This window comes from Hydractinia symbiolongicarpus, chromosome 14 (genome assembly GCF_029227915.1).
Source record: "Hydractinia symbiolongicarpus strain clone_291-10 chromosome 14, HSymV2.1, whole genome shotgun sequence".
Classification (NCBI taxonomy): Eukaryota; Metazoa; Cnidaria; class Hydrozoa; order Anthoathecata; family Hydractiniidae; genus Hydractinia; species Hydractinia symbiolongicarpus.
The window spans coordinates 7,728,022-7,746,219 of NC_079888.1; the positions used below are offsets into that span (position 1 = coordinate 7,728,022).

Here is an 18,198-nt window from a genome sequence, read left to right on the forward strand (position 1 = left end):
AACTCTCGGTAGAACCTGACCTTCTTTTTGAATTCTGATTTAATCTTTTGTTTGAAAAATACGTGAGGAAAAGGCTGATTTATTCAAAATTGACTAGGCCATATTTGAATGCTTTCAAATCATTTCTTCAAAATTTGCCAGGTTTATGGCAGAACTCATGCTTAGAGGAGAATTGGTGATTTCAACGGCGCGTTCATAATGCAATTAAAAGTGCAGCAGAAAACGCGCAACGTGAGGCTCGAACCCACGACCCTGATATTAAGAGTCTCATAGTCTACTGACTGGGCTAGCTGGGCTGATACGATATAAGGTTCCGCAATTAAAGCCGTCTTGGACTTATGCAACAATTGACCACACCTTAGATTACTTAAAATTGGGCCACTCGCGTAATCCTACTGTTTGGGCTGGTAAAAGGTTACGTGAGTCGAAACAGTTTCAGCAATGTTAGCTTTCCATAACGTAGACGTGGTACAGAAACAGACGAGGTGGCCGAGTGGTTAAGGCGATGGACTGCTAATCCATTGGGCTCTGCCCGCGTGGGTTCGAATCCCATCTTCGTCGCACATTCGGTTCTATGGTGTAATGGTTAACACTCTGGACTTTGAATCCAGCGATCCGAGTTCAAATCTCGGTAGAACTTGACTTTCATTTTGAACTCTGACTTAATCATTTGTTTAAGAAATGCGTGAGGAAGGGATGATTTATCTAAAATTGACTAAGCCATATTTGAATGCTTTTAAGTCATTTCTTCAACATTTGCCAGGTTTATGGCGGAACTCATGCTTAGAGGTGAATTGGTGATTTCCACGACGCGTTCGTAATGCAATCCAAAGTCTATCAGAAAACGCCAAACGTGGGGCTCGAACTCACGACCGTGAGATTAAGAGTCTCATGCTCTACCGACTGAGCTAGCCGGGCTGATTTGTTTTCAGGTGCCGCCACTAAAGCCGTCTTGGACTTACGCAACAATTGACCACACCTAAGGTTACTTAAAATTGGGCCACTCGCGTAATCCTACTGTTTGGGCTGGTAAAAGGTTACGTGAGTCGAAACAGGTTCAGCAATGTTAGCTTTCCATAAAGTAGACGTGGTACAGAAACAGACGAGGTGGCCGAGTGGTTAAGGCGATGGACTGCTAATCCATTGGGCTCTGCCCGCGTGGATTCTAATCCCATCTTCGTCGCACATTCGGTTCTATGGTGTAATGGTTAGCATTCTGGACTTTGAATCTAGCGATCCGAGTTCAAATCTCGGTAGAACCTGACCTTCTTTTCGAATTCTGATTTAATCTTTTGTTTAAAAAATACGTGAGTGAAAGGCTGATTTATCTAAAATTGACTAAGCAATATTTGAATGCTTTCAAGTCATTTCTTCAACATTTGCCAGGTTTATGGCAGAACTCAAGCTTAGAGGAGAATTGGTGATTTCCACGGCGCCTTCGTAATGCAATCCAAAGTCTATCAGAAAATGCCCAACGTGGGGCTCGAACCCATGACCCTGAGATTAAGAGTCTCATGCTTTACCGACTGAGCTAGCCGGGCTGATTAATTTTTAGGTGCCGCCACTAAAGCCGTCTTGGACTTACGCAACAATTGACCACACCTTAGATTACTTGAAATTGGGCCACTCGCGTAATCCTACTGTTTGGGCTGGTAAAAGGTTACGTGAGTCGAAACAGTTTCAGCAATGTTAGCTTTCCATAACGTAGACGTGGTACAGAAACAGACGAGGTGGCCGAGTGGTTAAGGCGATGGACTGCTAATCCATGGGGCTCTGCCCGCGAGGGTTTGAATCCCATCTTCGTCGCACATTCGGTTCTATGGTGTAAGGGTTAGCACTCTGGACTTTATATGCAGTGATCCGAGTTCAAATCTCGGTAGAACCTGACTTTCTTTCTGAACTCTGATTTAAACATTTTCTTAAGAAATACGTGAGGAAGGGATGATTTATCTATAATTGACTAAGCCATATTTGAATGCTTCGAAGTCCTTTCTTCAACATTTGCCAGGTTTATGGCAGAACTCATGATTAGAGGAGAATTGGTGATTTCCAAGGCGCGTTCGTAATGCAATTAAAAGTGTATCAGAAAACACCCAACATGGGGCTCGAACCCACGATCCTGAGATTAAGAGTCTCATGCTCTACCGACTGAGCTAGCCTGGCTGATTCGTTATTAGGTTCCGCCATTAAAGCCGTCTTGGACTTATGCAACAATTGACCACGCCTAAGATTACTTGAAATTGGGCCACTCGCGTGATCCTACTGTTTGGGCTGGTAAAAGGTTACGTGAGTCGAAACAGGTTCAGCAATGTTAGCTTTCCATAAAGTAGACGTGGTGCAGAAACAGAGGAGGTGGCCGAGTGGTTAAGGCGATGGACTGCTTATCCATTGGGCTCTGCCTGCGTGGGTTCGAATCCCATCTTCGTCGCACATTCGGTTCTATGGTGTAATGGTTAGCCCTCTGGACTTTGAATCCAGCGATCCTAGTTCAAATCTCAGTAGAACCTGACCTTCTTTTCGAATTCTTATTTAATCTTTTGTTGAAAAAATACGTGAGGGAAAGGCTGATTTATTTAAAATTGACTAAGCCATATTTGAATGCTTTCAAGTCATTTCTTCACCATTTGCCAGGTTTATGGCAGAACTCATGATTAGAGAAGAATTGGTGATTTCCAAGGCGCGTTCGTAATGCAATTAAAAGTGTATCAGAAAACGCCCAACATGGGGCTCGAACCCACGATCCTGAGATTAAGAGTCTCATGCTCTACCGACTGAGCTAGCCCGGCTGATTCGTTATTAGGTTCCGCCATTAAAGCCGTCTTGGACTTATGCAACAATTGACCACGCCTAAGATTACTTAAAATTGGGCCACTCGCGTAATCCTACTGTTTGGGCTGGTAAAAGGTTACGTGAGTCGAAACAGGTTCAGCAATGTTAGCTTTCCATAAAGTAGACGTGGTGCAGAAACAGACGAGGTGGCCGAGTGGTTAAGGCGATGGACTGCTAATCCATTGGGCTCTGCCCGCGTGGGTTCGAATCCCATCTTCGTCGCACATTCGGTTCTATGGTGTAATGGTTAGCACTCTGGACTTTGAATCCAGCGATCCGAGTTCAAATCTCGGTAGAACCTGACTTTCTTTCTGAACTCTGATTTAAACATTTTCTTAAGAAATACGTGAGGAAGGGATGATTTATCTATAATTGACTAAGCCATATTTGAATGCTTCGAAGTCATTTCTTCAACATTTGCCAGGTTTATGGCAGAACTCATGATTAGAGGAGAATTGGTGATTTCCAAGGCGCGTTCGTAATGCAATTAAAAGTGTATCAGAAAACGCCCAACATGGGGCTCGAACCCACGATCCTGAGATTAAGAGTCTCATGCTCTACCGACTGAGCTAGCCCGGCTGATTCGTTATTAGGTTCCGCCATTAAAGCCGTCTTGGACTTATGCAACAATTGACCACGCCTAAGATTACTTGAAATTGGGCCACTCGCGTGATCCTACTGTTTGGGCTGGTAAAAGGTTACGTGAGTCGAAACAGGTTCAGCAATGTTAGCTTTCCATAAAGTAGACGTGGTGCAGAAACAGACGAGGTGGCCGAGTGGTTAAGGCGATGGACTGCTAATCCATTGGGCTCTGCCCGCGTGGGTTCTAATCCCATCTTCGTCGCACATTCGGTTCTATGGTGTAATGGTTAGCACTCTGGACTTTGAATCCAGCGATCCGAGTTCAAATCTCGGTAGAACTTGACCTTCTTTTTGAATTCTGATTTAATCTTTTGTTTAAAAATTACGTGAGGGAAAGGCTGATTTATTTAAAATTGACTAGGCCATATTTGAATGCTTTCAAATCATTTCTTCAAAATTTGCCAGGTTTATGGCAGAACTCATGCTTAGAGGAGAATTGGTGATTTCCACGGCGCCTTCGTAATGCAATCCAAAGTCTATCAGAAAATGCCCAACGTGGGGCTCGAACCCATGACCCTGAGATGAAGAGTCTCATCCTTTACCGACTGAGCTAGCCGGGCTGATCAATTTTTAGGTGCCGCCACTAAAGCCGTCTTGGACTTACGCAACAATTGATCACACCTTAGATTACTTAAAATTGGGCCACTCGCGTAATCCTACTGTTTGGGCTGGTAAAAGGTTACGTGAGTCGAAACAGTTTCAGCAATGTTAGCTTTCCATAACGTAGACGTGGTACAGAAACAGACGAGGTGGCCGAGTGGTTAAGGCGATGGACTGCTAATCCATTGGGCTCTGCCCGCGTGGGTTCGAATCCCATCTTCGTCGCACATTAGGTTCTATGGTGTAATGGTTAGCACTCTGGACTTTGAATCCAGCGATCCGAGTTCAAATCTCGGTAGAACTTGACTTTCATTTTGAACTCTGACTTAATCATTTGTTTAAGAAATGCGTGAGGAAGGGATGATTTATCTAAAATTGACTAAGCCATATTTGAATGCTTTTAAGTCATTTCTTCAACATTTGCCAGGTTTATGGCGGAACTCATGCTTAGAGGTGAATTGGTGATTTCCACGACGCGTTCGTAATGCAATCCAAAGTCTATCAGAAAACGCCGAACGTGGGGCTCGAACTCACGACCGTGAGATTAAGAGTCTCATGCTTTACCGACTGAGCTAGCCGGGCTGATTTGTTTTCAGGTGCCGCCACTAAAGCCGTCTTGGACTTACGCAACAATTGGCCACACCTAAGGTTACTTAAAATTGGGCCACTCGCGTAATCCTACTGTTTGGGCTGGTAAAAGGTTACGTGAGTCGAAACAGGTTCAGCAATGTTAGCTTTCCATAAAGTAGACGTGGCACAGAAACAGACGAGGTGGCCGAGTGGTTAAGGCGATGGACTGCTAATCCATTGGGCTCTGCCCGCGTGGATTTTAATCCCATCTTCGTCGCACATTCGGTTCTATGGTGTAATGGTTAGCATTCTGGACTTTGAATCCAGCGATCCGAGTTCAAATCTCGCCATATTTGAATGCTTCGAAGTCATTTCTTCAACATTTGCCAGGTTTATGGCAGAACTCATGATTAGAGGAGAATTGGTGATTTCCAAGGCGGGTTCGTAATGCAATTAAAAGTGTATCAGAAAACACCCAACATGGGGCTCGAACCCACGATCCTGAGATTAAGAGTCTCATGCTCTACCGACTGAGCTAGCCCGGCTGATTCGTTATTAGGTTCCGCCATTAAAGCCGTCTTGGACTTATGCAACAATTGACCACGCCTAAGATTACTTGAAATTGGGCCACTCGCGTGATCCTACTGTTTGGGCTGGTAAAAGGTTACGTGAGTCGAAACAGGTTCAGCAATGTTAGCTTTCCATAAAGTAGACGTGGTGCAGAAACAGAGGAGGTGGCCGAGTGGTTAAGGCGATGGACTGCTAATCCATTGGGCTCTGCCTGCGTGGGTTCGAATCCCATCTTCGTCGCACATTCGGTTCTATGGTGTAATGGTTAGCCCTCTGGACTTTGAATCCAGCGATCCTACTTCAAATCTCAGTAGAACCTGACCTTCTTTTCGAATTCTTATTTAATCTTTTGTTGAAAAAATACGTGAGGGAAAGGCTGATTTATTTAAAATTGACTAAGCCATATTTGAATGCTTTCAAGTCATTTCTTCACCATTTGCCAGGTTTATGGCAGAACTAATGATTGGAGAAGAATTGGTGATTTCCAAGGCGCGTTCGTAATGCAATTAAAAGTGTATCAGAAAACGCCCAACATGGGGCTCGAACCCACGATCCTGAGATTAAGAGTCTCATGCTCTACCGACTGAGCTAGCCCGGCTGATTCGTTATTAGGTTCCGCCATTAAAGCCGTCTTGGACTTATGCAACAATTGACCACGCCTAAGATTACTTAAAATTGGGCCACTCGCGTAATCCTACTGTTTGGGCTGGTAAAAGGTTACGTGAGTCGAAACAGGTTCAGCAATGTTAGCTTTCCATAAAGTAGACGTGGTGCAGAAACAGACGAGGTGGCCGAGTGGTTAAGGCGATGGACTGCTAATCCATTGGGCTCTGCCCGCGTGGGTTCGAATCCCATCTTCGTCGCACATTCGGTTCTATGGTGTAATGGTTAGCCCTCTGGACTTTGAATCCAGCGATCCGAGTTCAAATCTCGGTAGAACCTGACTTTCTTTCTGAACTCTGATTTAAACATTTTCTTAAGAAATACGTGAGGAAGGGATGATTTATCTATAATTGACTAAGCCATATTTGAATGCTTCGAAGTCATTTCTTCAACATTTGCTAGGTTTATGGCAGAACTCATGATTAGAGGAGAATTGGTGATTTCCAAGGCGCGTTCGTAATGCAATTAAAAGTGTATCAGAAAACGCCCAACATGGGTCTCGAACCCACGATCCTGAGATTAAGAGTCTCATGCTCTACCGACTGAGCTAGCCCGGCTGATTCGTTATTAGGTTCCGCCATTAAAGCCGTCTTGGACTTATGCAACAATTGACCACGCCTAAGATTACTTGAAATTGGGCCACTCGCGTGATCCTACTGTTTGGGCTGGTAAAAGGTTACGTGAGTCGAAACAGGTTCAGCAATGTTAGCTTTCCATAAAGTAGACGGGGTGCAGAAACAGACGAGGTGGCCGAGTGGTTAAGGCGATGGACTGCTAATCCATTGGGCTCTGACCGCGTGGGTTCGAATCCCATCTTCGTCGCACATTCGGTTCTATGGTGTAATGGTTAGCCCTCTGGAATTTGAATCCAGCGATCCTAGTTCAAATCTCAGTAGAACCTGACCTTCTTTTGGAATTCTTATTTAATCTTTTGTTGAAAAAATACGTGAGGGACAGGCTGATTTATTTAAAATTGACTAAGCCATATTTGAATGCTTTCAAGTCATTTCTTCAACATTTGCCAGGTTTATGGCAGAACTCATGATTAGAGGAGAATTGGTGATTTCCAAGGCGCGTTCGTAATGCAATTAAAAGTGTATCAGAAAACGCCCAACATGGGGCTCGAACCCACGATCCTGAGATTAAGAGTCTCATGCTCTACCGACTGAGCTAGCCCGGCTGATTCGTTATTAGGTTCCGCCATTAAAGCCGTCTTGGACTTATGCAACAATTGACCACGCCTAAGATTACTTAAAATTGGGCCACTCGCGTAATCCTACTGTTTGGGCTGGTAAAAGGTTACGTGAGTCGAAACAGGTTCAGCAATGTTAGCTTTCCATAAAGTAGACGTGGTGCAGAAACAGACGAGGTGGCCGAGTGGTTAAGGCGATGGACTGCTAATCCATTGGGCTCTGCCCGCGTGGGTTCGAATCCCATCTTCGTCGCACATTCGGTTCTATGGTGTAATGGTTAGCCCTCTGGACTTTGAATCCAGCGATCCGAGTTCAAATCTTGGTAGAACCTGACCTTCTTTTTGAATTCTGATTTAATCTTTTGTTTAAAAAACACGTGAGGGAAAGGCTGATTTATTTAAAATTGACTAAGCCATATTTGAGTTCTTTCAAGTCATTTCTTCAACGTTTGCCAGGTTTATGGCAGAACTCTGGCTTAGAGCATAATTGGTGATTTCCACGGCGCGTTCGTAATGCAATTAAAAGTGTATCAGAAAACTCCCAACGTGGGGCTCGAACCCACGACCCTACGATGAAGAGTCTCATGCTGTACCGACAGCGCTAGCCGGGCCGATTCGTTATTAGATTCCGCCGTTAAAGCCGTCTAGGGCTTACGCAACAATTGACCACGCCTAAGATTACTTAAAATTGGGCCACTCACGTAATCCTACTGTTTGGGCTGGTAAAAGGTTACGTGAGTCAAAACAGGTTCAGCAATGTTAGCTTTCCATAAAGTAGACGTGGTACAGAAACAGACGAGATGGCCGAGTGGTTAAGGCGATGTACTGCTAATCCATTGGGCTCTGCCCGCGTGGGTTCGAATCCCATCTTCGTCGCACATTCGGTTCTATGGTGTAATGGTTAGCACTCTGGACTTTGAATCCAGCGATCCGAGTTGAACACTCGGTAGAACCTGACCTTCTTTTTGAATTCTGATTTAATCTTTTGTTTGAAATATACGTGAGGAAAAGGCTGATTTATTCAAAATTGACTAGGCCATATTTGAATGCTTTCAAATCATTTCTTCAAAATTTGCCAGGTTTATGGCAGAACTCATGTTTAGAGGAGAATTGGTGATTTCAACGGCGCGTTCATAATGCAATTAAAAGTGCAGCAGAAAACGCCCAACGTGAGGCTCGAACCCACGACCCTGATATTAAGAGTCTCATAGTCTACTGACTGGGCTAGCTGGGATGATACGATATAAGGTTCCGCCATTAAAGCCGTCTTGGACTTATGCAACAATTGACCACACCTAAAATTACTTAAAATTGCGCCACTCGCGTAATCCTACTGTTTGGGCTAGTAAAAGGTTACGTGAGTCGAAACAGGTTCAGCAATGTTAGCTTTCCATAAGGTACACGTGGTACAGAAACAGACGAGGTGACCGAGTGGTTAAGGCGATGGACTGCTAGTCCATTGTGCGCTGCCCGCGTGGGTACGAATCCCATCTTCGTCGCACATTCGGTTCAATGGTGTAATGGTTGGTACTCTGGACTTTGAATCCAACGATCCGAGTTCAAATCTCGGTAGAACCTGACTTTCTTTTTGAACTCTGATTTAATCATTTGTTTATGAGTTAAGTGAGGAAGGGACGATTTATCTAAAATTGACTAAGCCATATTTGAATGCTTTCAAGTCATTTCTTCAATTTTTTCCAAGTTTATGGCACCACTCATGCTTAGAAGGAGACTTAGTGATTTCCATGGCGCGTTCGTAATGCAATCCAAAGTCTATCAGAAAAAGCCCAACGTGGGGCTCGAACCCACGACCCTGAGATTTAGAGTCTCATACTTTACCGACTGAGCTAGCCGGGTTTATTCGCTTTTATGTGCCGCCACTAAAGCCGTCTTGGACTTACGCAACAATTGACCACACCTAAAATTACTTAAAATTGGGTCGACCGCGTACTCCTACTGTTTGGGCTGGTAAAATGTCACGTGAGTCGAAACAGGTTCAGCAATGTTAGCTTTCCATAATGTAGACGTGGTACAGAAACAGACGAGGTGGCCGAGTGGTTAAGGCGATGGACTGCTAATTCATTGGGCTCTGCCCGCGTGGGTTCGAATCCTATCTTCGTCGCACATTCGGTTCTATGCTGTAATGGTTAGCGCTCTGGACTTTGAATCCAGCGATCCGAGTTCAAATCTCGGTAGAACTTGACTTTCATTTTGAACTCTGGATTAATCACTTGTTTAAGAAATGCGTGAGGAAGGGATGATTTATCTAAAATTGACTAAGCCATATTTGAATGCTTTCAAGTCATTTCTTCAACATTTGCCAGGTTTATGGCGGAACTCATGCTTGAAGGAGACTTAGTGATTTCCATGGCGCGTTCGTAATGCAATCCAAAGTCTATCAGAAAAAGCCCAACGTGGGGCTCGAACCCACGACCCTGAGATTTAGAGTCTCATACTTTACCGACTGAGCTAGCCGGGTTGATTCGCTGTTAGGTGCCGCCACTAAAGCCGTCTTGGACTTACGCAAAAATTGACCACACCTAAAATTACTTAAAATTGGGTCGCCCGCGTACTCCTACTGTTTGGGCTGGTAAAATGTCACGTGAGTCGAAACAGGTTCAGCAATGTTAGCTTTCCATAATGTAGACGTGGTACAGAAACAGACGAGGTGGCCGAGTGGTTAAGGCGATGGACTGCTAATCCATTGGGCTCTGCCCGCGTGGGTTCGAATCCCATCTTCGTCGCACATTCGGTTCTATGCTGTAATGGTTAGCACTCTGGACTTTGAATCCAGCGATCCGAGTTCAAATCTCGGTAGAACTTGACTTTCATTTTGAACTCTGACTTAATCATTTGTTTAAGAAATGCGTGAGGAAGGGATGATTTATCTAAAATTGACTAAGCCATATTTGAATGCTTTCAAGTCATTTCTTCAACATTTGCCAGGTTTATGGCGGAACTCATGCTTAGAGGTGAATTGGTGATTTCCACGACGCGTTCATAATGCAATCCAAAGTCTATCAGAAAACGCCGAACGTGGGGCTCGAACTCACGACCGTGAGATTAAGAGTTTCATGCTCTACCGACTGAGCTAGCCGGGCTGCTTCGTTTTCAGGTGCCGCCACTAAAGCCGTCTTGGACTTACGCAACAATTGACCACACCTAAGGTTACTTAAAATTGGGCCACTCGCGTAATCCTACTTTTTGGGCTGGTAAAAAGTTACGTGAGTCGAAACAGGTTCAGCAATGTTAGCTTTCCATAGAGTAGGCATCGTACAGAAACAGACGAGGTGGCCGAGTGGTTAAGGCGATGGACTGCTAATCCATTGGGCTCTGCCCGCGTGGGTTCTAATCCAACTTCGTCGCACATTCGGTTCTATGGTGTAATGGTTAGCATTCTGGACTTTGAATGCAGCGATCCGAGTTCAAATCTCGGTAGAACCTGACCTTCTTTTCGAAATCTGAATTAATCTTTTGTTTAAAAAATACGTGCTCGGGCAACTTACGGAACGTCTGGGATTTGTTAAATTCATCGGTGCACTTTAAGGGTACTAGTCACAATAACAGATGAATGTCCAATAGTTAACATGACTTTAGGGCTTCCTGAAAAAAGGTGTTTTAAATGTAAATTAAATATTATGACGTCACAGCCTCGATTTGAAGGTTTTTGAACAATCCTCTTTTCGCGAATATCTCGAAAAATACAAATACGACAATCTTTGAACGGCTTTTTTACCGTTCGTAATCATTTTGTGGATGTATTACGTCAACAAAATATGTCGTAAGTCCTACGCGCATAATGCGATCATGCTTTTCCGTCACTTTCACAAGAATATTTGTCAGAAATAGAATGTGTCGGCAAAAATTCACGGTTTTGACATTATTGCCGTGCCTGCGTCGGAACTTTTCCGTGATGCCAGCAGATGTAAAACGCGCGGGAGAATTTTTAATGGAAATGGCGGATATTTAGCGGGAATTGGAGGCAGAGAAATTCATTCCATGGTTGCATGGCAAATTATTTTTAATGCGCCTTTATGCGAGGAGAGGTTTTACGTGAGATCCAGAGTGTAAGTTACCACCATGAAGGTGTCAGATACAAAGCCTTCATTTCTATGTTCCCTTCTTGTGTAAACTTGAAGAAATCTCACTTTAACAGGAAGGCTAAGGAGCTTGTTTCCTTTGTTAGAAAAAGAAAATGCATGGCAATATCAGGGTGAAGTACTTAAAGGACTATTCCAGAGATGTTTGGAACAAATTCAGCAATGTAGAAAAAAATACACACACAATCATAATTGTGAAGGATGGTTCTTTTTTACTACTAGAGGAAAAAATACGTTTCCTACTGCAACTGGACGCCGAAATAAAAAATATAAAACATCAAAAAAAGTTTTCTTGGACATAACAAACACATTAGACAGTATTACAAATATAGCTATCAATACAAACACACCGTTAAATAAAAATATGTCTATAAACACACCAATTGTGTGCAAGCAAAATACACCAGAAGCAGTGAACATAAATACACCTTTAAATACAAACAAGTCAATAGATATAAAGACACCCATCAGGACAGAATTGGTGAGTGCTAACACCTAATAAAATGAACACACCTAAGAATAAGAAAAAAACAGGAGACAGCTCTTTCACCATCTCATTTGAAATACAGTCAACAAAAAATGACATGAAATATATGAAAATTAATGCAGAAGGAGCACTTAAATCAATAAATTCGAAGTGGGATAGCATATATGACACACTAAAGTCCTCACATTTAATTAGATCTGTAAATTTAGTTGAGGCCAAGTCTGATTTGCAGAAAAAAAAGGAATTAGACAGCGGAACAGCAGAATAAAAAAGTCCTTGGAAAGCAAATGTTACAGAAGTGGCAAGGCAATGGAAACTGTTTTCAGGATCAGACAGTCTGCATCTTCATACAGAAAATCACGATCAATCCAGTATTTTGAGATAAAGGATGAAGCTCTCCAGAGAATCATAGGTGATCATTACTCATTCCTTTTCTTTCTCTTTCATATCAAATTTTCTTTGTAAAAACTAATTATTTATATTCACATTTTTAGGAAAAAAACATCAATGTGGAGAAGTAGATGCAGCACTAGGTAAAAAGAAGCGGCATAGCCCAGACCCTAATAAAATAAATTTTAATAAAGCTGTGTTATTGGAAGATGTAAATAACATGGAAAAAGGATCCAAGGTATATATGTGCATGCAGTTGTGTACTTTTCCAGGAAGAAATTTTTTAATTTAATTAATAAAATAGAAATTTGCACTGGAAATGTTTTTTTACGTTTTTGCAGTTTTAATCATTCAGTACAGCAAAGATAAGCTCATGTAAATGGTCCTTGTGACGTCAATTATGCAGCCATTATGAATTTCAAAGTTCGAGAAGAATTGGAGCATGATAAAGCCGCATGAAGTGAGGTAGCTCAAAATTTGAAAGTTTATTTACAATTTTTTGCTGTACTAAACTTTTCTGTAAAAAACGAATGTTACTTTCCTAAATACTTATATGAATAGAACTTAATTAGGTAGCATCATTAAAACGTTGGAGGGAACCTTTAATGTATTTACTTACTGGCTATACTTAATCTAAGAGAACACTAGCTTAATTGCTTTTCTAATTAAGCTACTCTTTTTGTACAGAGGTGGGACTTGCACCCACAACTATTTTAGCTTGCTAATCCGCTGTGATCTACGACATTTCCAGGTATTCTTAATTAAATATATCTATAATTTTAATTATGCTTTTACTAGTAGTTTAAATATATATCAGTAATAATTTAACAAACCTGGATTTTCTGTGTAATCACTACGGGTACCTTTGTCAACATCACTTTCCTGAAGATGGCGGCGCCTTCCTTCACAAGCTTAAAAAATTGGCTCATCATCGATGTAGTCATACACAAAAACACCACGTCAAAACAAACACGTCAGATAGCAAAACGCGGTATAAAATTGTGAAAACGCGTTATATACGTGCTTTACCCGAAATAATTCCAGACGTTCCGTAAGTTGCCCGAGTGAGTGAAAGGCTGATTTATCTAAAATTGACTAAGCCATATTTGAATGCTTTCAAGTCATTTCTTCTACATTTGCCAGGTTTATGGCAGAACTCATGCTTAGAGGAGAATTTGTGATTTCCACGGCGCCTTCGTAATGCAATCCAAAGTCTATTAGAAAATGCCCAACGTGGGGCTCGAACCCATGACCCTGAGATTAAGAGTCTCATGCTTTACCGACTGAGCTAGCCGGGCTGATTAATTTTCAGGTGCCGCCACTAAAGCCGTCTTGGACTTACGCAACAATTGACCACACCTTAGATTACTTAAAATTGGGCCAACCGCGTAATCCTACTGTTTGGGCTGGTAAAAGGTTACGTGAGTCGAAACAGTTTCAGCAATGTTAGCTTTCCATAACGAAGACGTGGTACAGAAACAAACGAGGTGGCCGAGTGGTTAAGGCGATGGACTGCTAATCCATTGGGCTCTGCCCGCGTGGGTTCTAATCCAACTTCGTCGCACATTCGGTTCTATGGTGTAATGGTTAGCATTCTGGACTTTGAATGCAGCGATCCGAGTTCAAATCTCGGTAGAACCTGACCTTCTTTTCGAAATCTGAATTAATCTTTTGTTTAAAAAATACGTGAGTGAAAGGCTGATTTATCTAAAAATGACTAAGCCATATTTGAATGCTTTCAAGTCATTTCTTCTACATTTGCCAGGTTTATGGCAGAACTCATGCTTAGAGGAGAATTGGTGATTTCCACGGCGCCTTCATAATGCAATCCAAAGTCTATTAGAAAATGCCCAACGTGGGGCTCGAACCCATGACCCTGAGATTAAGAGTCTCATGCTTTACCGACTGAGCTAGCCGGGCTGATTAATTTTTAGGTGCCGCCACTAAAGCCGTCTTGGACTTACGCAACAATTGACCACACCTTAGATTACTTAAAATTGGGCCAACCGCGTAATCCTACTGTTTGGGCTGGTAAAAGGTTACGTGAGTCGAAACAGTTTCAGCAATGTTAGCTTTCCATAACGTAGACGTGGTACAGAAACAGACGAGGTGGCCGAGTGGTTAACGCGATGGACTGCTAACCCATTGGGCTCTGCCCGCGAGTGTTTGAATCCCATCTTCGTCGCACATTCGGTTCTATGGTGTAAGGTTTAGCACTCTGGACTTTATATCAAGTGATCCGAATTCAAATCTCGGTAGATCCTGACTTTCTTTCTGAACTCTGATTTAAACATTTTCTTAAGAAATACGTGAGGAAGGGATGATTTATCTAAAATTGAGTAAGCCATATTTGAATGCTTCGAAGTCATTTCTTCAACATTTGCCAGGTTTATGGCAGAACTCATGATTAGAGGAGAATTGGTGATTTCCAAGGCGCGTTCGTAATGCAATTAAAAGTGTATTAGAAAACGCCCAACATGGGGCTCGAACCCATGACCCTGAGATTAAGAGTCTCATGCTCTACCGACTGAGCTAACCGGGCTGATTCGTTATTAGGTTCCGCCATTAAAGCCGTCTTGGACTTACGCAACAATTGACCACGCCTAAGATTACTTAAAATTGGGCCACTCGCGTAATCCTACTGTTTGGGCTGGTAAAAGGTTACGTGAGTCGAAACAGGTTCAGCAATGTTAGCTTTCCATAAAGTAGACGTGGTGCAGAAACAGACGAGGTGGCCGAGTGATTAAGGCGATGGACTGCTAATCAATTGGGCTCTGCCCGCGTGGGTTCGAATCCCATCTTCGTCGCACATTCGGTTCTATGGTGTAAGGGTTAGCACTCTGGGTTTTGAATCCAGCGATCCGGGTTCAAATCTCGGTGGAACCTGACCTTCTTTTTGAACTCTGATTTAATCATTTGTTTAAGAAATACGTGAGGAAAATGCTGATATATCTAAAATTGACTAAGCCATATTTTAATGCTTTCAAGTCATTTCTTCAACATTTGCCAAGTTTATGGCGGAACTAATGCTTAGAGGTGAATTGGTGATTTCCACGACGCGTTCGTAATGCAATGCAAAGTCTATCAGAAAACGCCCAACGTGGGGCTCGAAACCACGACCCTAAGATTAAGAGTCTCATGCTCCACCGACAAATCTAGCTGGGCTAATTCGTTTTTAGGTGCCACCACTATAGCCGTCTTGGACTTATGCAACAATTGACCACACCTTAGATTACTTAAAAGTGGGCCACACGCGTAATCCTACTGTTTGGGCCGGTAAAAGGTTACGTGAGTCGAAACAGGTTCAGCAATGTTAGCTTTCCATAACGTAGACGTGGTACAGAAACAGACGAGGCGTTCGAGTGGTTAAGGCGATGGACTGCTAATCCATTGGGCTCTGCCCGCGTGAGTTCGAATCCCATCTTCGTCGCACATTCGATTTTATGGTGTAATGGTTAGCATTCTGGACTTTGAATCCAGCGATCCGGGTTCAAATCTCGTTAGAACCTGACCTTCTTTTTGAATTCTGATTTAATCGTTTGTGTAAAAAATACGTGAGGGAAAGGCTGAATTATTTAAAATTGACTAAGCCATATTTGAATGCTTTCAAGTCATTTCTTCAACATTTGCCAGGTTTATGGCAGAACTCATGATTAGAGGAGAATTGGTGATTTCCAAGGCGCGTTCGTAATGCAATTAAAAGTGTATCAGAAAACGCCCAACATGGGGCTCGAACCCACGACCCTGAGATTAAGAGTCTCATGCTCCACCGACAAAGCTAGCTGGGCTAATTCGTTTTTAGGTGCCACCACTATAGCCGTCTTGGACTTATGCAACAATTGACCACACCTTAGATTACTTAAAAGTGGGCCACACGCGTAATCCTACTGTTTGGGACGGTAAAAGGTTACGTGAGTCGAAACAGGTTCAGCAATGTTAGCTTTCCATAACGTAGACGTGGTACAGAAACAGACGAGGCGTTCGAGTGGTTAAGGCGATGGACTGCTAATCCATTGGGCTCTGCCCGCGTGAGTTCGAATCCCATCTTCGTCGCACATTCCATTTTATGGTGTAATGGTTAGCATTCTGGACTTTGAATCCAGCGATCCGGGTTCAAATCTCGTTAGAACCTGACCTTCTTTTTGAATTCTGATTTAATCGTTTGTGTAAAAAATACGTGAGGGAAAGGCTGAATTATTTAAAATTGACTAAGCCATATTTGAATGCTTTCAAGTCATTTCTTCAACATTTGCCAGGTTTATGGCAGAACTCATGATTAGAGGAGAATTGGTGATTTCCAAGGCGCGTTCGTAATGCAATTAAAAGTGTATCAGAAAACGCCCAACATGGGGCTCGAACCCACGACCCTGAGATTAAGAGTCTCATGCTCCACCGACAAAGCTAGCTGGGCTAATTCGTTTTTAGGTGCCACCACTATAGCCGTCTTGGACTTATGCAACAATTGACCACACCTTAGATTACTTAAAAGTGGGCCACACGCGTAATCCTACTGTTTGGGACGGTAAAAGGTTACGTGAGTCGAAACAGGTTCAGCAATGTTAGCTTTCCATAACGTAGACGTGGTACAGAAACAGACGAGGCGTTCGAGTGGTTAAGGCGATGGACTGCTAATCCATTGGGCTCTGCCCGCGTGAGTTCGAATCCCATCTTCGTCGCACATTCGGTTTTATGGTGTAATGGTTAGCATTCTGGACTTTGAATCCAGCGATCCGGGTTCAAATCTCGTTAGAACCTGACCTTCTTTTTGAATTCTGATTTAATCGTTTGTGTAAAAAATACGTGAGGGAAAGGCTGAATTATTTAAAATTGACTAAGCCATATTTGAATGCTTTCAAGTCATTTCTTCAACTTTTGCCAAGTTTATGGCACCACTCATGCTTAGAAGGAGACTTGGTGATTTCCATGGCGCGTTCGTAATGCAATCCAAAGTCTATCAGAAAAAGCCCATCGTGGGGCTCGAACACACGACCCTGAGATTAAGAGTCTCATGCTTTACCGACTGAGCTAGCCAGGCTGATTAGTTGTTAGGTGCCGCCACTAAAGCCGTCTTGGACTTACGCAACAATTGACCACACCTAAAATTACTTAAAATAGGGTCGCTCGCGTACTCCTACTGCTTGGACTGGTAAAATGTTACGTGAGTCGAAACAGGTTCAGCAATGTTAGCTTTCTATAAAGTAGACGTGGTACAGAAACAGACGAGGTGGCCGAGTGGTTAAGGCGATGGACTGCTAATCCATTGGATTCTGCCCGCATGGGTTCGAAACCCATCTTCGTCGCACATTCGGTTCTATGCTGTAATGGTTAGCGCTCTGGACTTTGAATCCAGCGATCCAAGTTCAAATCTCGGTAGAACCTGACTTTCTTTCTGAACTCTGATTTAATCATTTGTTTAAGAAATACGTGAGGAAGGGATGATTTATCTAAAATTGACTAAGCCATATTTGAATGCTTCCAAGTCATTTCTTTAACACTTGCCAGGTTTATGGCGGCACTCATGCTTAGAGGAGAATTAGTGATTTCTACTGCGCGTGCGTAATGCAATTAAAAGTGTATCAGAAAACGCCCAACGTGGGGCTCGCAACCACGACCCTGAGAATAAGAGTCTCATGCTCTATCGACTCAGCTAGCCGGGCTGATTCGTTATTAGGTTCCGCCATTAAAGCTGTCTTGGACCTACGCAACAATTGACCACACCTAAGATTACTTAAAATTGGGCCACTCGCGTAATCCTACTGTTTGGGCTGGTAAAAGGTTACGTGAGTCGAAACAGGTTCAGCAATGTTTGCTTTCCATAAAGTAGACGTGGTACAGAAACAGACGAGGTGGCCGATTGGTTAAGGCGATAGACTGCTAATCCATTGGGCTCTGCCCGCGTGGGTTCTAATCCCATCTTCGTTGCACATTCGGTACTATGGTGTAATGGTTAGCATTCTGGACTTTGAATCCAGCACTCCGAGTTCAAATCTCGGTAGAACTTGAACTTGTTTTCGAATTCTGATTTAATCTTTTGTTTAAAAAATACGTGAGTGAAAGGCTGATTTATCTAAAATTGACTAAGCCATATTTGAATGCTTTCAAGTCATTTCTTCAACTTTTGCCAATTTTATGGCATCACTCATGCTTAGAAGGAG

At 42.9% G+C, this 18,198-nt stretch overlaps 27 non-coding genes across 27 annotated transcripts; 16 read left to right on the forward strand and 11 right to left on the reverse strand.

The window, feature by feature from the left end:
• The first annotated feature begins 479 nt into the window (after positions 1-479).
• Positions 480-561, forward strand: Trnas-gcu (transfer RNA serine (anticodon GCU)). The gene has a single exon. It is a non-coding gene; the product is annotated as a tRNA-Ser (tRNA).
• A 7-nt stretch (positions 562-568) lies between these two features.
• Positions 569-640, forward strand: Trnaq-uug (transfer RNA glutamine (anticodon UUG)). The gene has a single exon. It is a non-coding gene; the product is annotated as a tRNA-Gln (tRNA).
• A 205-nt stretch (positions 641-845) lies between these two features.
• Trnak-cuu (transfer RNA lysine (anticodon CUU)) lies at positions 846-918 on the reverse strand. Its single transcript has one exon. It is a non-coding gene; the product is annotated as a tRNA-Lys (tRNA).
• Positions 919-1,190: 272 nt separating this feature from the next.
• On the forward strand, positions 1,191-1,262 carry Trnaq-uug (transfer RNA glutamine (anticodon UUG)). The gene has a single exon. It is a non-coding gene; the product is annotated as a tRNA-Gln (tRNA).
• Positions 1,263-1,468: 206 nt separating this feature from the next.
• Positions 1,469-1,541, reverse strand: Trnak-cuu (transfer RNA lysine (anticodon CUU)). The gene has a single exon. It is a non-coding gene; the product is annotated as a tRNA-Lys (tRNA).
• A 1,172-nt stretch (positions 1,542-2,713) lies between these two features.
• Positions 2,714-2,786, reverse strand: Trnak-cuu (transfer RNA lysine (anticodon CUU)). The gene has a single exon. It is a non-coding gene; the product is annotated as a tRNA-Lys (tRNA).
• A 183-nt stretch (positions 2,787-2,969) lies between these two features.
• On the forward strand, positions 2,970-3,051 carry Trnas-gcu (transfer RNA serine (anticodon GCU)). The gene has a single exon. It is a non-coding gene; the product is annotated as a tRNA-Ser (tRNA).
• A 7-nt stretch (positions 3,052-3,058) lies between these two features.
• Trnaq-uug (transfer RNA glutamine (anticodon UUG)) lies at positions 3,059-3,130 on the forward strand. Its single transcript has one exon. It is a non-coding gene; the product is annotated as a tRNA-Gln (tRNA).
• A 205-nt stretch (positions 3,131-3,335) lies between these two features.
• On the reverse strand, positions 3,336-3,408 carry Trnak-cuu (transfer RNA lysine (anticodon CUU)). The gene has a single exon. It is a non-coding gene; the product is annotated as a tRNA-Lys (tRNA).
• A 183-nt stretch (positions 3,409-3,591) lies between these two features.
• Positions 3,592-3,673, forward strand: Trnas-gcu (transfer RNA serine (anticodon GCU)). Its single transcript has one exon. It is a non-coding gene; the product is annotated as a tRNA-Ser (tRNA).
• A 7-nt stretch (positions 3,674-3,680) lies between these two features.
• Trnaq-uug (transfer RNA glutamine (anticodon UUG)) lies at positions 3,681-3,752 on the forward strand. Its single transcript has one exon. It is a non-coding gene; the product is annotated as a tRNA-Gln (tRNA).
• A 462-nt stretch (positions 3,753-4,214) lies between these two features.
• Positions 4,215-4,296, forward strand: Trnas-gcu (transfer RNA serine (anticodon GCU)). The gene has a single exon. It is a non-coding gene; the product is annotated as a tRNA-Ser (tRNA).
• A 7-nt stretch (positions 4,297-4,303) lies between these two features.
• Trnaq-uug (transfer RNA glutamine (anticodon UUG)) lies at positions 4,304-4,375 on the forward strand. The gene has a single exon. It is a non-coding gene; the product is annotated as a tRNA-Gln (tRNA).
• A 738-nt stretch (positions 4,376-5,113) lies between these two features.
• Positions 5,114-5,186, reverse strand: Trnak-cuu (transfer RNA lysine (anticodon CUU)). The gene has a single exon. It is a non-coding gene; the product is annotated as a tRNA-Lys (tRNA).
• A 183-nt stretch (positions 5,187-5,369) lies between these two features.
• On the forward strand, positions 5,370-5,451 carry Trnas-gcu (transfer RNA serine (anticodon GCU)). The gene has a single exon. It is a non-coding gene; the product is annotated as a tRNA-Ser (tRNA).
• Positions 5,452-5,736: 285 nt separating this feature from the next.
• On the reverse strand, positions 5,737-5,809 carry Trnak-cuu (transfer RNA lysine (anticodon CUU)). The gene has a single exon. It is a non-coding gene; the product is annotated as a tRNA-Lys (tRNA).
• Positions 5,810-5,992: 183 nt separating this feature from the next.
• Trnas-gcu (transfer RNA serine (anticodon GCU)) lies at positions 5,993-6,074 on the forward strand. The gene has a single exon. It is a non-coding gene; the product is annotated as a tRNA-Ser (tRNA).
• Positions 6,075-6,081: 7 nt separating this feature from the next.
• Positions 6,082-6,153, forward strand: Trnaq-uug (transfer RNA glutamine (anticodon UUG)). Its single transcript has one exon. It is a non-coding gene; the product is annotated as a tRNA-Gln (tRNA).
• A 205-nt stretch (positions 6,154-6,358) lies between these two features.
• Positions 6,359-6,431, reverse strand: Trnak-cuu (transfer RNA lysine (anticodon CUU)). The gene has a single exon. It is a non-coding gene; the product is annotated as a tRNA-Lys (tRNA).
• A 183-nt stretch (positions 6,432-6,614) lies between these two features.
• Trnas-gcu (transfer RNA serine (anticodon GCU)) lies at positions 6,615-6,696 on the forward strand. Its single transcript has one exon. It is a non-coding gene; the product is annotated as a tRNA-Ser (tRNA).
• A 285-nt stretch (positions 6,697-6,981) lies between these two features.
• Positions 6,982-7,054, reverse strand: Trnak-cuu (transfer RNA lysine (anticodon CUU)). Its single transcript has one exon. It is a non-coding gene; the product is annotated as a tRNA-Lys (tRNA).
• A 183-nt stretch (positions 7,055-7,237) lies between these two features.
• Trnas-gcu (transfer RNA serine (anticodon GCU)) lies at positions 7,238-7,319 on the forward strand. Its single transcript has one exon. It is a non-coding gene; the product is annotated as a tRNA-Ser (tRNA).
• Positions 7,320-9,106: 1,787 nt separating this feature from the next.
• On the forward strand, positions 9,107-9,188 carry Trnas-gcu (transfer RNA serine (anticodon GCU)). Its single transcript has one exon. It is a non-coding gene; the product is annotated as a tRNA-Ser (tRNA).
• Positions 9,189-9,728: 540 nt separating this feature from the next.
• Trnas-gcu (transfer RNA serine (anticodon GCU)) lies at positions 9,729-9,810 on the forward strand. The gene has a single exon. It is a non-coding gene; the product is annotated as a tRNA-Ser (tRNA).
• A 3,458-nt stretch (positions 9,811-13,268) lies between these two features.
• On the reverse strand, positions 13,269-13,341 carry Trnak-cuu (transfer RNA lysine (anticodon CUU)). Its single transcript has one exon. It is a non-coding gene; the product is annotated as a tRNA-Lys (tRNA).
• Positions 13,342-13,890: 549 nt separating this feature from the next.
• Trnak-cuu (transfer RNA lysine (anticodon CUU)) lies at positions 13,891-13,963 on the reverse strand. The gene has a single exon. It is a non-coding gene; the product is annotated as a tRNA-Lys (tRNA).
• A 549-nt stretch (positions 13,964-14,512) lies between these two features.
• On the reverse strand, positions 14,513-14,585 carry Trnak-cuu (transfer RNA lysine (anticodon CUU)). The gene has a single exon. It is a non-coding gene; the product is annotated as a tRNA-Lys (tRNA).
• Between the last annotated feature and the right edge of the window lie 3,613 nt (positions 14,586-18,198).